The sequence below is a fragment of the Microcebus murinus genome, unplaced genomic scaffold (assembly GCF_040939455.1).
Source record: "Microcebus murinus isolate Inina unplaced genomic scaffold, M.murinus_Inina_mat1.0 scaf059_hap2_Mmur4.0, whole genome shotgun sequence".
Taxonomy (NCBI): domain Eukaryota; kingdom Metazoa; phylum Chordata; class Mammalia; order Primates; family Cheirogaleidae; genus Microcebus; species Microcebus murinus.
This window is the reverse complement of record NW_027439005.1, coordinates 43,139-58,527: the sequence shown is the minus strand read 5'-3', so window position 1 is coordinate 58,527 and position 15,389 is coordinate 43,139. Positions and strand designations below refer to the sequence as shown.

General features: G+C 63.7%; 4 pseudogenes; all 4 read right to left on the bottom strand.

The window, feature by feature from the left end:
• Positions 1 to 2,930: 2,930 nt before the first annotated feature.
• On the bottom strand, positions 2,931 to 3,053 carry LOC142869136 (uncharacterized; annotated as a pseudogene).
• Positions 3,054 to 6,532: 3,479 nt separating this feature from the next.
• LOC142869134 (uncharacterized) lies at positions 6,533 to 6,655 on the bottom strand (annotated as a pseudogene).
• Positions 6,656 to 10,134: 3,479 nt separating this feature from the next.
• LOC142869133 (uncharacterized) lies at positions 10,135 to 10,257 on the bottom strand (annotated as a pseudogene).
• A 3,482-nt stretch (positions 10,258 to 13,739) lies between these two features.
• On the bottom strand, positions 13,740 to 13,862 carry LOC142869132 (uncharacterized; annotated as a pseudogene).
• Between the last annotated feature and the right edge of the window lie 1,527 nt (positions 13,863 to 15,389).

Here is a 15,389-nt window from a genome sequence, read left to right as displayed (position 1 = left end):
GGTGGCGTGGTTTGTGGGGCGCTGAAGAAATCAGTCCCCTCCATCTCCTACCTCTGGAAAACGCCCAAGCCCTTGGAGAACTGCCGGCACCGCGACCGTGGGGGCCGGGACCCTCCTCTGTGTCCTCCTGTGGCCCGGTCCAAGGGGCCTGGGCCTGGCCGGGGCTGCATTGGACCCCGACCACCCTGGCGTGTGGACTCGCTAAAAATCGGCGATTAGATATTGGATTCCAGCTTCCTTGAGGTCATTTCACTAATGAGTGCACCGGAAAGAGTTTCCTAATCCATCTGTGAGGGTGGCAACTGAAAGAGAATTTGAAAGCTGACAGAATAGGCGAGGGAAGGCATAGGAGATTTCCACACCCAGCAAGGAAGACTTTCCCGAAATGGAAGAAAGAAAGGAGCAAACAGAGACACCGGTAGCCCGCCCGGAAAAGAGTCTGCCCCTGAGAGAAAGTACCCTGACCAGGTTCTCCCGTGGGTGGGTGGCCAGCTAGCGGCATTCAGAAGAGCGAGGCCCGCAGTCTGTGCGGAAGACACCTGCACTCGGGTGTGTGTGGCGGCACGATTCACAAGCAGCTCCAGATGTTAAACCAAGGAGAAGCCAGGGAGTTCCCAACGCCCCAGGTGTCCTCAGCCCACGACTGGCTGCTGTGGGAATGCGAAGCCCGGCTCCTTGTCTCAGAGCGGGACAACCAGGAGGTGTGACGTACACCCCGGGGTTCCCAGGAGGATCAGGCTGAAGCTGGGACTTGGCCTCAAAGTGTCCCCTCGCATGGCCACCCCCTTCCCCTTCCTGCTCCTCTACTCCTGGTGCCCCTCCATCCAGGGGCCAGACCTTAAAGAGTCACCGCAAGAGAATCCTGGTCCCCAAGGAGCCTTCTGGGGGACCGGTGCTGAGAGAGGTTGTGGGCATGGCCCGCTGGGGCTCTGCCCGACCCAGGGCTGAGAGATGCAACCTCCCAGCTCTGGGTCCCTGCAGGAAGCGTTGGCAAGCACAGGGCCGGTCCTCCAAAGGCCCAGGTGCAGGGAGCCCAGGCCAAGCAGCCTGTGGAAGAAGCCACTTGCCCTGCCACCCCGGGAACACGGCTGCAGGCCCCGGCCCTTCCCACCTCCTCCTCCTCCTCCTCTTCCCCCCCCCCGCCCCCCCCCGACATGGCACAGGGCTCAGAGACACCTCAGACTCTTGCTACCCAAAGTGCAAAGGGCATCAGTTGCTCCTCTAACCCCCCCCCCCCCGCCCAGCAGACCGCGTTGTCCAGCCAGCCCCCGGGCCTCCCTGGGGTGCCCAGCACAAAAGCGCAGACACCCACCGGACCCTCAATCTCAGCTTTCGGATGTTTTTGCCACTCTAAGGACCCGCAGGCCAGCTGGGCCTTCGGGCAGGACAGAGAGCCCCGGAATCCGACGTGGAGAGCTGCGTGTACGTCCCCATCAGGAGGCGGTCCCCACCTCCGCGACTCTCCCCTTGCGGGGAGCGGCAGCCGCAGGGCCTCAGGGAAGACACCAGGCTGGGTCCCCGCGGCACAGCGGGGGCCCCGCACGCGACTTAGGGACGGCTGCTGGAGACTGCTGCGGCCACCCTGCTGCCGGGTTTCTGGAGGGCTTCCTGGAAGCAGCGTCCACACCAAGCCCTTGGAAGGCCCAGGCGACGGAGGAGCCGGTCAGGCAGGGGCCGAGGACGGTGAGAGGCCGGACGGGCGGGAAGGAGCATGTCAGGCAGGGGCAGAGGACGGTGACAGGCCGGGCGGGAAGGAGCCGGTCAGGCGGGGGCCCGGGACAGTGACGGGCCTGGGCCTGGCCGGGGAGGAGTGCGTCAGGCAGGGGCAGAGGACACGGGCTGGGTAAGGGTTAGGGTGACAGTTAGGGCACAATTCACACAATCGCAAAGATGTGGAAGCGACCCGAGTGCCCATCCATCCAGGAGTGCATTAATAAAATGTGGCGCGTGGACACCACGGAGTGCCATTGGGCTGTGAGGAGCAGCGGTGAGAGGGCGCCTCTCGTGTTCTCCTGGCCAGAGCTGGAACCCGTTCCAGTAAGCCAAGTATCCCAAGAATGGACACACGAGCGCCCCGTGAGCGCGCTCACCAGCAAATGGGTACGAACGGATGGACACCTAAGTGGACAGAGAGGAATCACCTTCATCATCGGGTGGGTGTCGGGCGGGTGGGGGGAGGGGAGGGGCATACACCTCCATTAGGAATGGGGTGGGTGCGCACCGACTGGGGGATGGGCGCACTTGAAGCTCTGACCCGAGGGGGGAGGCTGGGAGAGGGCAACGTACCCGACCTTAACATTGGTGCCCCCACAATACGCTGGAACAACATGAGAGGTAAATGAATAAGAACACAGGGGGGAGGGGGGCACGGGCAACACATGTCACCTGAATACTTGTACTCCCATCATCTGCTTGAAAAGAGAGAGAAAAGAAAATGCAATGAGAGAGGTAAGAGACACTTTTTAAAAATAACGACTCCAAAGAGAAAAGTAAAAGGAGGCCTGTGGAGCAGGTCTGGGTGTGACTCCGGATCCCCCAACATCAGCTGCCACCACCAAAGATTCCTACGTGGAGCCCATAGAACCCCAAAAGCAACGGGACGAGTTCTGGTCCCATACTCCCTCAAAATGACATCCTGGCCTCCTTCTGGAACTCCCTCCCCTCTCAGACTCTCAAGGTTTCCTCCAGCGTGTCGGTTCCCACAGAGCAGACCTTTGGTCTGAGACCTGACAGTCCAGATGCCACGCATGCTGCCGCGTGGCGGCGGTGTCGCGGCTTGGGACAAGAGGAGGCCCCACGGTGCGGGCTGGGGCGCCAGGCACCCCACGGCGGGCGCTGAGGGTGGGGGTGACCCCCACCCCGGGCCGCCGCCGCGCTCCCAGAAAGGGGACAGAACAAGAGGCAAAAAAAAAAAAAAAAGAAGAAGAAGAAGCCTACGGCACCCGGTATTCCCAGGCGGTCTTCTCCCATCCAAGTACTAACCAGGCCCGACCCTGCTTAGCTTCCGAGACCAGAGGAGACCGGGGGGCGTTCAGGGTGGTGTGGCCCTAGACGGCGGAGGGCGCCCCTGCCCCGCTCAAGATCCCAGCGTCTCTGCGCTTCCCCGCCGCCTCCTCCCGCCCCAGGCCCCGCGCCCGGCCGGGCCTGTTGAGTTCGCCGGCCGGGTCCGGCGGGCTCCGAGGGACGGGGGTGACGGGCCGGGCCGGGCGGCCGGGGCGGGGGGCTGTCTCTCTCTCCACACACACACACTCACACTCACTCACACTCACACAAGATGCGCCTCCACGGCTGGACCCGCCAAGGTGGAGCCCTCCCAGCCCCCCTCGTCTCCTCGCCTGGCCTCCTTCACCTACCCGCTGCCCACCCCCAGCGCGTCGCCGCCGCTGACTGCGCACGCGCGCACCGGCACCGGGCGCTCGCCCTTTGACCCCAGCCAGGGGCCGCCCTCCCCCACAACCCCTTTCAGCTGTGCCCCCCGCCCTGTGGGCGGGCTGCCGCCTATTCCCCCGGGCCAGGGCTGGGGCACAGCGCAAGGGGGAGGGGAGCGAGTGTATGGGGCATCTCTCTCTGGGGATGTGTCCCATGGGTGGGGTGGGGTGGGGTGGGGTGGCGTGGTTTGTGGGGCGCTGAAGAAATCAGTCCCCTCCATCTCCTACCTCTGGAAAACGCCCAAGCCCTTGGAGAACTGCCGGCACCGCGACCGTGGGGGCCGGGACCCTCCTCTGTGTCCTCCTGTGGCCCGGTCCAAGGGGCCTGGGCCTGGCCGGGGCTGCATTGGACCCCGACCACCCTGGCGTGTGGACTCGCTAAAAATCGGCGATTAGATATTGGATTCCAGCTTCCTTGAGGTCATTTCACTAATGAGTGCACCGGAAAGAGTTTCCTAATCCATCTGTGAGGGTGGCAACTGAAAGAGAATTTGAAAGCTGACAGAATAGGCGAGGGAAGGCATAGGAGATTTCCACACCCAGCAAGGAAGACTTTCCCGAAATGGAAGAAAGAAAGGAGCAAACAGAGACACCGGTAGCCCGCCCGGAAAAGAGTCTGCCCCTGAGAGAAAGTACCCTGACCAGGTTCACCCGTGGGTGGGTGGCCAGCTAGCGGCATTCAGAAGAGCGAGGCCCGCAGTCTGTGCGGAAGACACCTGCACTCGGGTGTGTGTGGCGGCACGATTCACAAGCAGCTCCAGATGTTAAACCAAGGAGAAGCCAGGGAGTTCCCAACGCCCCAGGTGTCCTCAGCCCACGACTGGCTGCTGTGGGAATGCGAAGCCCGGCTCCTTGTCTCAGAGCGGGACAACCAGGAGGTGTGACGTACACCCCGGGGTTCCCAGGAGGATCAGGCTGAAGCTGGGACTTGGCCTCAAAGTGTCCCCTCGCATGGCCACCCCCTTCCCCTTCCTGCTCCTCTACTCCTGGTGCCCCTCCATCCAGGGGCCAGACCTTAAAGAGTCACCGCAAGAGAATCCTGGTCCCCAAGGAGCCTTCTGGGGGACCGGTGCTGAGAGAGGTTGTGGGCATGGCCCGCTGGGGCTCTGCCCGACCCAGGGCTGAGAGATGCAACCTCCCAGCTCTGGGTCCCTGCAGGAAGCGTTGGCAAGCACAGGGCCGGTCCTCCAAAGGCCCAGGTGCAGGGAGCCCAGGCCAAGCAGCCTGTGGAAGAAGCCACTTGCCCTGCCACCCCGGGAACACGGCTGCAGGCCCCGGCCCTTCCCACCTCCTCCTCCTCCTCCTCTTCCCCCCCCCGCCCCCCCCCGACATGGCACAGGGCTCAGAGACACCTCAGACTCTTGCTACCCAAAGTGCAAAGGGCATCAGTTGCTCCTCTAACCCCCCCCCCCGCCCAGCAGACCGCGTTGTCCAGCCAGCCCCCGGGCCTCCCTGGGGTGCCCAGCACAAAAGCGCAGACACCCACCGGACCCTCAATCTCAGCTTTCGGATGTTTTTGCCACTCTAAGGACCCGCAGGCCAGCTGGGCCTTCGGGCAGGACAGAGAGCCCCGGAATCCGACGTGGAGAGCTGCGTGTACGTCCCCATCAGGAGGCGGTCCCCACCTCCGCGACTCTCCCCTTGCGGGGAGCGGCAGCCGCAGGGCCTCAGGGAAGACACCAGGCTGGGTCCCCGCGGCACAGCGGGGGCCCCGCACGCGACTTAGGGACGGCTGCTGGAGACTGCTGCGGCCACCCTGCTGCCGGGTTTCTGGAGGGCTTCCTGGAAGCAGCGTCCACACCAAGCCCTTGGAAGGCCCAGGCGACGGAGGAGCCGGTCAGGCAGGGGCCGAGGACGGTGAGAGGCCGGACGGGCGGGAAGGAGCATGTCAGGCAGGGGCAGAGGACGGTGACAGGCCGGGCGGGAAGGAGCCGGTCAGGCGGGGGCCCGGGACAGTGACGGGCCTGGGCCTGGCCGGGGAGGAGTGCGTCAGGCAGGGGCAGAGGACACGGGCTGGGTAAGGGTTAGGGTGACAGTTAGGGCACAATTCACACAATCGCAAAGATGTGGAAGCGACCCGAGTGCCCATCCATCCAGGAGTGCATTAATAAAATGTGGCGCGTGGACACCACGGAGTGCCATTGGGCTGTGAGGAGCAGCGGTGAGAGGGCGCCTCTCGTGTTCTCCTGGCCAGAGCTGGAACCCGTTCCAGTAAGCCAAGTATCCCAAGAATGGACACACGAGCGCCCCGTGAGCGCGCTCACCAGCAAATGGGTACGAACGGATGGACACCTAAGTGGACAGAGAGGAATCACCTTCATCATCGGGTGGGTGTCGGGCGGGTGGGGGGAGGGGAGGGGCATACACCTCCATTAGGAATGGGGTGGGTGCGCACCGACTGGGGGATGGGCGCACTTGAAGCTCTGACCCGAGGGGGGAGGCTGGGAGAGGGCAACGTACCCGACCTTAACATTGGTGCCCCCACAATACGCTGGAACAACATGAGAGGTAAATGAATAAGAACACAGGGGGGAGGGGGGCACGGGCAACACATGTCACCTGAATACTTGTACTCCCATCATCTGCTTGAAAAGAGAGAGAAAAGAAAATGCAATGAGAGAGGTAAGAGACACTTTTTAAAAATAACGACTCCAAAGAGAAAAGTAAAAGGAGGCCTGTGGAGCAGGTCTGGGTGTGACTCCGGATCCCCCAACATCAGCTGCCACCACCAAAGATTCCTACGTGGAGCCCATAGAACCCCAAAAGCAACGGGACGAGTTCTGGTCCCATACTCCCTCAAAATGACATCCTGGCCTCCTTCTGGAACTCCCTCCCCTCTCAGACTCTCAAGGTTTCCTCCAGCGTGTCGGTTCCCACAGAGCAGACCTTTGGTCTGAGACCTGACAGTCCAGATGCCACGCATGCTGCCGCGTGGCGGCGGTGTCGCGGCTTGGGACAAGAGGAGGCCCCACGGTGCGGGCTGGGGCGCCAGGCACCCCACGGCGGGCGCTGAGGGTGGGGGTGACCCCCACCCCGGGCCGCCGCCGCGCTCCCAGAAAGGGGACAGAACAAGAGGCAAAAAAAAAAAAAAAAGAAGAAGAAGAAGCCTACGGCACCCGGTATTCCCAGGCGGTCTTCTCCCATCCAAGTACTAACCAGGCCCGACCCTGCTTAGCTTCCGAGACCAGAGGAGACCGGGGGGCGTTCAGGGTGGTGTGGCCCTAGACGGCGGAGGGCGCCCCTGCCCCGCTCAAGATCCCAGCGTCTCTGCGCTTCCCCGCCGCCTCCTCCCGCCCCAGGCCCCGCGCCCGGCCGGGCCTGTTGAGTTCGCCGGCCGGGTCCGGCGGGCTCCGAGGGACGGGGGTGACGGGCCGGGCCGGGCGGCCGGGGCGGGGGGCTGTCTCTCTCTCCACACACACACACTCACACTCACTCACACTCACACAAGATGCGCCTCCACGGCTGGACCCGCCAAGGTGGAGCCCTCCCAGCCCCCCTCGTCTCCTCGCCTGGCCTCCTTCACCTACCCGCTGCCCACCCCCAGCGCGTCGCCGCCGCTGACTGCGCACGCGCGCACCGGCACCGGGCGCTCGCCCTTTGACCCCAGCCAGGGGCCGCCCTCCCCCACAACCCCTTTCAGCTGTGCCCCCCGCCCTGTGGGCGGGCTGCCGCCTATTCCCCCGGGCCAGGGCTGGGGCACAGCGCAAGGGGGAGGGGAGCGAGTGTATGGGGCATCTCTCTCTGGGGATGTGTCCCATGGGTGGGGTGGGGTGGGGTGGGGTGGCGTGGTTTGTGGGGCGCTGAAGAAATCAGTCCCCTCCATCTCCTACCTCTGGAAAACGCCCAAGCCCTTGGAGAACTGCCGGCACCGCGACCGTGGGGGCCGGGACCCTCCTCTGTGTCCTCCTGTGGCCCGGTCCAAGGGGCCTGGGCCTGGCCGGGGCTGCATTGGACCCCGACCACCCTGGCGTGTGGACTCGCTAAAAATCGGCGATTAGATATTGGATTCCAGCTTCCTTGAGGTCATTTCACTAATGAGTGCACCGGAAAGAGTTTCCTAATCCATCTGTGAGGGTGGCAACTGAAAGAGAATTTGAAAGCTGACAGAATAGGCGAGGGAAGGCATAGGAGATTTCCACACCCAGCAAGGAAGACTTTCCCGAAATGGAAGAAAGAAAGGAGCAAACAGAGACACCGGTAGCCCGCCCGGAAAAGAGTCTGCCCCTGAGAGAAAGTACCCTGACCAGGTTCACCCGTGGGTGGGTGGCCAGCTAGCGGCATTCAGAAGAGCGAGGCCCGCAGTCTGTGCGGAAGACACCTGCACTCGGGTGTGTGTGGCGGCACGATTCACAAGCAGCTCCAGATGTTAAACCAAGGAGAAGCCAGGGAGTTCCCAACGCCCCAGGTGTCCTCAGCCCACGACTGGCTGCTGTGGGAATGCGAAGCCCGGCTCCTTGTCTCAGAGCGGGACAACCAGGAGGTGTGACGTACACCCCGGGGTTCCCAGGAGGATCAGGCTGAAGCTGGGACTTGGCCTCAAAGTGTCCCCTCGCATGGCCACCCCCTTCCCCTTCCTGCTCCTCTACTCCTGGTGCCCCTCCATCCAGGGGCCAGACCTTAAAGAGTCACCGCAAGAGAATCCTGGTCCCCAAGGAGCCTTCTGGGGGACCGGTGCTGAGAGAGGTTGTGGGCATGGCCCGCTGGGGCTCTGCCCGACCCAGGGCTGAGAGATGCAACCTCCCAGCTCTGGGTCCCTGCAGGAAGCGTTGGCAAGCACAGGGCCGGTCCTCCAAAGGCCCAGGTGCAGGGAGCCCAGGCCAAGCAGCCTGTGGAAGAAGCCACTTGCCCTGCCACCCCGGGAACACGGCTGCAGGCCCCGGCCCTTCCCACCTCCTCCTCCTCCTCCTCTTCCCCCCCCCGCCCCCCTCCGACATGGCACAGGGCTCAGAGACACCTCAGACTCTTGCTACCCAAAGTGCAAAGGGCATCAGTTGCTCCTCTAACCCCCCCCCCCGCCCAGCAGACCGCGTTGTCCAGCCAGCCCCCGGGCCTCCCTGGGGTGCCCAGCACAAAAGCGCAGACACCCACCGGACCCTCAATCTCAGCTTTCGGATGTTTTTGCCACTCTAAGGACCCGCAGGCCAGCTGGGCCTTCGGGCAGGACAGAGAGCCCCGGAATCCGACGTGGAGAGCTGCGTGTACGTCCCCATCAGGAGGCGGTCCCCACCTCCGCGACTCTCCCCTTGCGGGGAGCGGCAGCCGCAGGGCCTCAGGGAAGACACCAGGCTGGGTCCCCGCGGCACAGCGGGGGCCCCGCACGCGACTTAGGGACGGCTGCTGGAGACTGCTGCGGCCACCCTGCTGCCGGGTTTCTGGAGGGCTTCCTGGAAGCAGCGTCCACACCAAGCCCTTGGAAGGCCCAGGCGACGGAGGAGCCGGTCAGGCAGGGGCCGAGGACGGTGAGAGGCCGGACGGGCGGGAAGGAGTATGTCAGGCAGGGGCAGAGGACGGTGACAGGCCGGGCGGGAAGGAGCCGGTCAGGCGGGGGCCCGGGACAGTGACGGGCCTGGGCCTGGCCGGGGAGGAGTGCGTCAGGCAGGGGCAGAGGACACGGGCTGGGTAAGGGTTAGGGTGACAGTTAGGGCACAATTCACACAATCGCAAAGATGTGGAAGCGACCCGAGTGCCCATCCATCCAGGAGTGCATTAATAAAATGTGGCGCGTGGACACCACGGAGTGCCATTGGGCTGTGAGGAGCAGCGGTGAGAGGGCGCCTCTCGTGTTCTCCTGGCCAGAGCTGGAACCCGTTCCAGTAAGCCAAGTATCCCAAGAATGGACACACGAGCGCCCCGTGAGCGCGCTCACCAGCAAATGGGTACGAACGGATGGACACCTAAGTGGACAGAGAGGAATCACCTTCATCATCGGGTGGGTGTCGGGCGGGTGGGGGGAGGGGAGGGGCATACACCTCCATTAGGAATGGGGTGGGTGCGCACCGACTGGGGGATGGGCGCACTTGAAGCTCTGACCCGAGGGGGGAGGCTGGGAGAGGGCAACGTACCCGACCTTAACATTGGTGCCCCCACAATACGCTGGAACAACATGAGAGGTAAATGAATAAGAACACAGGGGGGAGGGGGGCACGGGCAACACATGTCACCTGAATACTTGTACTCCCATCATCTGCTTGAAAAGAGAGAGAAAAGAAAATGCAATGAGAGAGGTAAGAGACACTTTTTAAAAATAACGACTCCAAAGAGAAAAGTAAAAGGAGGCCTGTGGAGCAGGTCTGGGTGTGACTCCGGATCCCCCAACATCAGCTGCCACCACCAAAGATTCCTACGTGGAGCCCATAGAACCCCAAAAGCAACGGGACGAGTTCTGGTCCCATACTCCCTCAAAATGACATCCTGGCCTCCTTCTGGAACTCCCTCCCCTCTCAGACTCTCAAGGTTTCCTCCAGCGTGTCGGTTCCCACAGAGCAGACCTTTGGTCTGAGACCTGACAGTCCAGATGCCACGCATGCTGCCGCGTGGCGGCGGTGTCGCGGCTTGGGACAAGAGGAGGCCCCACGGTGCGGGCTGGGGCGCCAGGCACCCCACGGCGGGCGCTGAGGGTGGGGGTGACCCCCACCCCGGGCCGCCGCCGCGCTCCCAGAAAGGGGACAGAACAAGAGGCAAAAAAAAAAAAAAAAGAAGAAGAAGAAGCCTACGGCACCCGGTATTCCCAGGCGGTCTTCTCCCATCCAAGTACTAACCAGGCCCGACCCTGCTTAGCTTCCGAGACCAGAGGAGACCGGGGGGCGTTCAGGGTGGTGTGGCCCTAGACGGCGGAGGGCGCCCCTGCCCCGCTCAAGATCCCAGCGTCTCTGCGCTTCCCCGCCGCCTCCTCCCGCCCCAGGCCCCGCGCCCGGCCGGGCCTGTTGAGTTCGCCGGCCGGGTCCGGCGGGCTCCGAGGGACGGGGGTGACGGGCCGGGCCGGGCGGCCGGGGCGGGGGGCTGTCTCTCTCTCCACACACACACACTCACACTCACTCACACTCACACAAGATGCGCCTCCACGGCTGGACCCGCCAAGGTGGAGCCCTCCCAGCCCCCCTCGTCTCCTCGCCTGGCCTCCTTCACCTACCCGCTGCCCACCCCCAGCGCGTCGCCGCCGCTGACTGCGCACGCGCGCACCGGCACCGGGCGCTCGCCCTTTGACCCCAGCCAGGGGCCGCCCTCCCCCACAACCCCTTTCAGCTGTGCCCCCCGCCCTGTGGGCGGGCTGCCGCCTATTCCCCCGGGCCAGGGCTGGGGCACAGCGCAAGGGGGAGGGGAGCGAGTGTATGGGGCATCTCTCTCTGGGGATGTGTCCCATGGGTGGGGTGGGGTGGGGTGGGGTGGCGTGGTTTGTGGGGCGCTGAAGAAATCAGTCCCCTCCATCTCCTACCTCTGGAAAACGCCCAAGCCCTTGGAGAACTGCCGGCACCGCGACCGTGGGGGCCGGGACCCTCCTCTGTGTCCTCCTGTGGCCCGGTCCAAGGGGCCTGGGCCTGGCCGGGGCTGCATTGGACCCCGACCACCCTGGCGTGTGGACTCGCTAAAAATCGGCGATTAGATATTGGATTCCAGCTTCCTTGAGGTCATTTCACTAATGAGTGCACCGGAAAGAGTTTCCTAATCCATCTGTGAGGGTGGCAACTGAAAGAGAATTTGAAAGCTGACAGAATAGGCGAGGGAAGGCATAGGAGATTTCCACACCCAGCAAGGAAGACTTTCCCGAAATGGAAGAAAGAAACGAGCAAACAGAGACACCGGTAGCCCGCCCGGAAAAGAGTCTGCCCCTGAGAGAAAGTACCCTGACCAGGTTCTCCCGTGGGTGGGTGGCCAGCTAGCGGCATTCAGAAGAGCGAGGCCCGCAGTCTGTGCGGAAGACACCTGCACTCGGGTGTGTGTGGCGGCACGATTCACAAGCAGCTCCAGATGTTAAACCAAGGAGAAGCCAGGGAGTTCCCAACGCCCCAGGTGTCCTCAGCCCACGACTGGCTGCTGTGGGAATGCGAAGCCCGGCTCCTTGTCTCAGAGCGGGACAACCAGGAGGTGTGACGTACACCCCGGGGTTCCCAGGAGGATCAGGCTGAAGCTGGGACTTGGCCTCAAAGTGTCCCCTCGCATGGCCACCCCCTTCCCCTTCCTGCTCCTCTACTCCTGGTGCCCCTCCATCCAGGGGCCAGACCTTAAAGAGTCACCGCAAGAGAATCCTGGTCCCCAAGGAGCCTTCTGGGGGACCGGTGCTGAGAGAGGTTGTGGGCATGGCCCGCTGGGGCTCTGCCCGACCCAGGGCTGAGAGATGCAACCTCCCAGCTCTGGGTCCCTGCAGGAAGCGTTGGCAAGCACAGGGCCGGTCCTCCAAAGGCCCAGGTGCAGGGAGCCCAGGCCAAGCAGCCTGTGGAAGAAGCCACTTGCCCTGCCACCCCGGGAACACGGCTGCAGGCCCCGGCCCTTCCCACCTCCTCCTCCTCCTCCTCTTCCCCCCCCCCGCCCCCCCCCGACATGGCACAGGGCTCAGAGACACCTCAGACTCTTGCTACCCAAAGTGCAAAGGGCATCAGTTGCTCCTCTAACCCCCCCCCCCCCGCCCAGCAGACCGCGTTGTCCAGCCAGCCCCCGGGCCTCCCTGGGGTGCCCAGCACAAAAGCGCAGACACCCACCGGACCCTCAATCTCAGCTTTCGGATGTTTTTGCCACTCTAAGGACCCGCAGGCCAGCTGGGCCTTCGGGCAGGACAGAGAGCCCCGGAATCCGACGTGGAGAGCTGCGTGTACGTCCCCATCAGGAGGCGGTCCCCACCTCCGCGACTCTCCCCTTGCGGGGAGCGGCAGCCGCAGGGCCTCAGGGAAGACACCAGGCTGGGTCCCCGCGGCACAGCGGGGGCCCCGCACGCGACTTAGGGACGGCTGCTGGAGACTGCTGCGGCCACCCTGCTGCCGGGTTTCTGGAGGGCTTCCTGGAAGCAGCGTCCACACCAAGCCCTTGGAAGGCCCAGGCGACGGAGGAGCCGGTCAGGCAGGGGCCGAGGACGGTGAGAGGCCGGACGGGCGGGAAGGAGCATGTCAGGCAGGGGCAGAGGACGGTGACAGGCCGGGCGGGAAGGAGCCGGTCAGGCGGGGGCCCGGGACAGTGACGGGCCTGGGCCTGGCCGGGGAGGAGTGCGTCAGGCAGGGGCAGAGGACACGGGCTGGGTAAGGGTTAGGGTGACAGTTAGGGCACAATTCACACAATCGCAAAGATGTGGAAGCGACCCGAGTGCCCATCCATCCAGGAGTGCATTAATAAAATGTGGCGCGTGGACACCACGGAGTGCCATTGGGCTGTGAGGAGCAGCGGTGAGAGGGCGCCTCTCGTGTTCTCCTGGCCAGAGCTGGAACCCGTTCCAGTAAGCCAAGTATCCCAAGAATGGACACACGAGCGCCCCGTGAGCGCGCTCACCAGCAAATGGGTACGAACGGATGGACACCTAAGTGGACAGAGAGGAATCACCTTCATCATCGGGTGGGTGTCGGGCGGGTGGGGGGAGGGGAGGGGCATACACCTCCATTAGGAATGGGGTGGGTGCGCACCGACTGGGGGATGGGCGCACTTGAAGCTCTGACCCGAGGGGGGAGGCTGGGAGAGGGCAACGTACCCGACCTTAACATTGGTGCCCCCACAATACGCTGGAACAACATGAGAGGTAAATGAATAAGAACACAGGGGGGAGGGGGGCACGGGCAACACATGTCACCTGAATACTTGTACTCCCATCATCTGCTTGAAAAGAGAGAGAAAAGAAAATGCAATGAGAGAGGTAAGAGACACTTTTTAAAAATAACGACTCCAAAGAGAAAAGTAAAAGGAGGCCTGTGGAGCAGGTCTGGGTGTGACTCCGGATCCCCCAACATCAGCTGCCACCACCAAAGATTCCTACGTGGAGCCCATAGAACCCCAAAAGCAACGGGACGAGTTCTGGTCCCATACTCCCTCAAAATGACATCCTGGCCTCCTTCTGGAACTCCCTCCCCTCTCAGACTCTCAAGGTTTCCTCCAGCGTGTCGGTTCCCACAGAGCAGACCTTTGGTCTGAGACCTGACAGTCCAGATGCCACGCATGCTGCCGCGTGGCGGCGGTGTCGCGGCTTGGGACAAGAGGAGGCCCCACGGTGCGGGCTGGGGCGCCAGGCACCCCACGGCGGGCGCTGAGGGTGGGGGTGACCCCCACCCCGGGCCGCCGCCGCGCTCCCAGAAAGGGGACAGAACAAGAGGCAAAAAAAAAAAAAAAAGAAGAAGAAGAAGCCTACGGCACCCGGTATTCCCAGGCGGTCTTCTCCCATCCAAGTACTAACCAGGCCCGACCCTGCTTAGCTTCCGAGACCAGAGGAGACCGGGGGGCGTTCAGGGTGGTGTGGCCCTAGACGGCGGAGGGCGCCCCTGCCCCGCTCAAGATCCCAGCGTCTCTGCGCTTCCCCGCCGCCTCCTCCCGCCCCAGGCCCCGCGCCCGGCCGGGCCTGTTGAGTTCGCCGGCCGGGTCCGGCGGGCTCCGAGGGACGGGGGTGACGGGCCGGGCCGGGCGGCCGGGGCGGGGGGCTGTCTCTCTCTCCACACACACACACTCACACTCACTCACACTCACACAAGATGCGCCTCCACGGCTGGACCCGCCAAGGTGGAGCCCTCCCAGCCCCCCTCGTCTCCTCGCCTGGCCTCCTTCACCTACCCGCTGCCCACCCCCAGCGCGTCGCCGCCGCTGACTGCGCACGCGCGCACCGGCACCGGGCGCTCGCCCTTTGACCCCAGCCAGGGGCCGCCCTCCCCCACAACCCCTTTCAGCTGTGCCCCCCGCCCTGTGGGCGGGCTGCCGCCTATTCCCCCGGGCCAGGGCTGGGGCACAGCGCAAGGGGGAGGGGAGCGAGTGTATGGGGCATCTCTCTCTGGGGATGTGTCCCATGGGTGGGGTGGGGTGGGGTGGGGTGGCGTGGTTTGTGGGGCGCTGAAGAAATCAGTCCCCTCCATCTCCTACCTCTGGAAAACGCCCAAGCCCTTGGAGAACTGCCGGCACCGCGACCGTGGGGGCCGGGACCCTCCTCTGTGTCCTCCTGTGGCCCGGTCCAAGGGGCCTGGGCCTGGCCGGGGCTGCATTGGACCCCGACCACCCTGGCGTGTGGACTCGCTAAAAATCGGCGATTAGATATTGGATTCCAGCTTCCTTGAGGTCATTTCACTAATGAGTGCACCGGAAAGAGTTTCCTAATCCATCTGTGAGGGTGGCAACTGAAAGAGAATTTGAAAGCTGACAGAATAGGCGAGGGAAGGCATAGGAGATTTCCACACCCAGCAAGGAAGACTTTCCCGAAATGGAAGAAAGAAAGGAGCAAACAGAGACACCGGTAGCCCGCCCGGAAAAGAGTCTGCCCCTGAGAGAAAGTACCCTGACCAGGTTCACCCGTGGGTGGGTGGCCAGCTAGCGGCATTCAGAAGAGCGAGGCCCGCAGTCTGTGCGGAAGACACCTGCACTCGGGTGTGTGTGGCGGCACGATTCACAAGCAGCTCCAGATGTTAAACCAAGGAGAAGCCAGGGAGTTCCCAACGCCCCAGGTGTCCTCAGCCCACGACTGGCTGCTGTGGGAATGCGAAGCCCGGCTCCTTGTCTCAGAGCGGGACAACCAGGAGGTGTGACGTACACCCCGGGGTTCCCAGGAGGATCAGGCTGAAGCTGGGACTTGGCCTCAAAGTGTCCCCTCGCATGGCCACCCCCTTCCCCTTCCTGCTCCTCTACTCCTGGTGCCCCTCCATCCAGGGGCCAGACCTTAAAGAGTCACCGCAAGAGAATCCTGGTCCCCAAGGAGCCTTCTGGGGGACCGGTGCTGAGAGAGGTTGTGGGCATGGCCCGCTGGGGCTCTGCCCGACCCAGGGCTGAGAGATGCAACCTCCCAGCTCTGGGTCC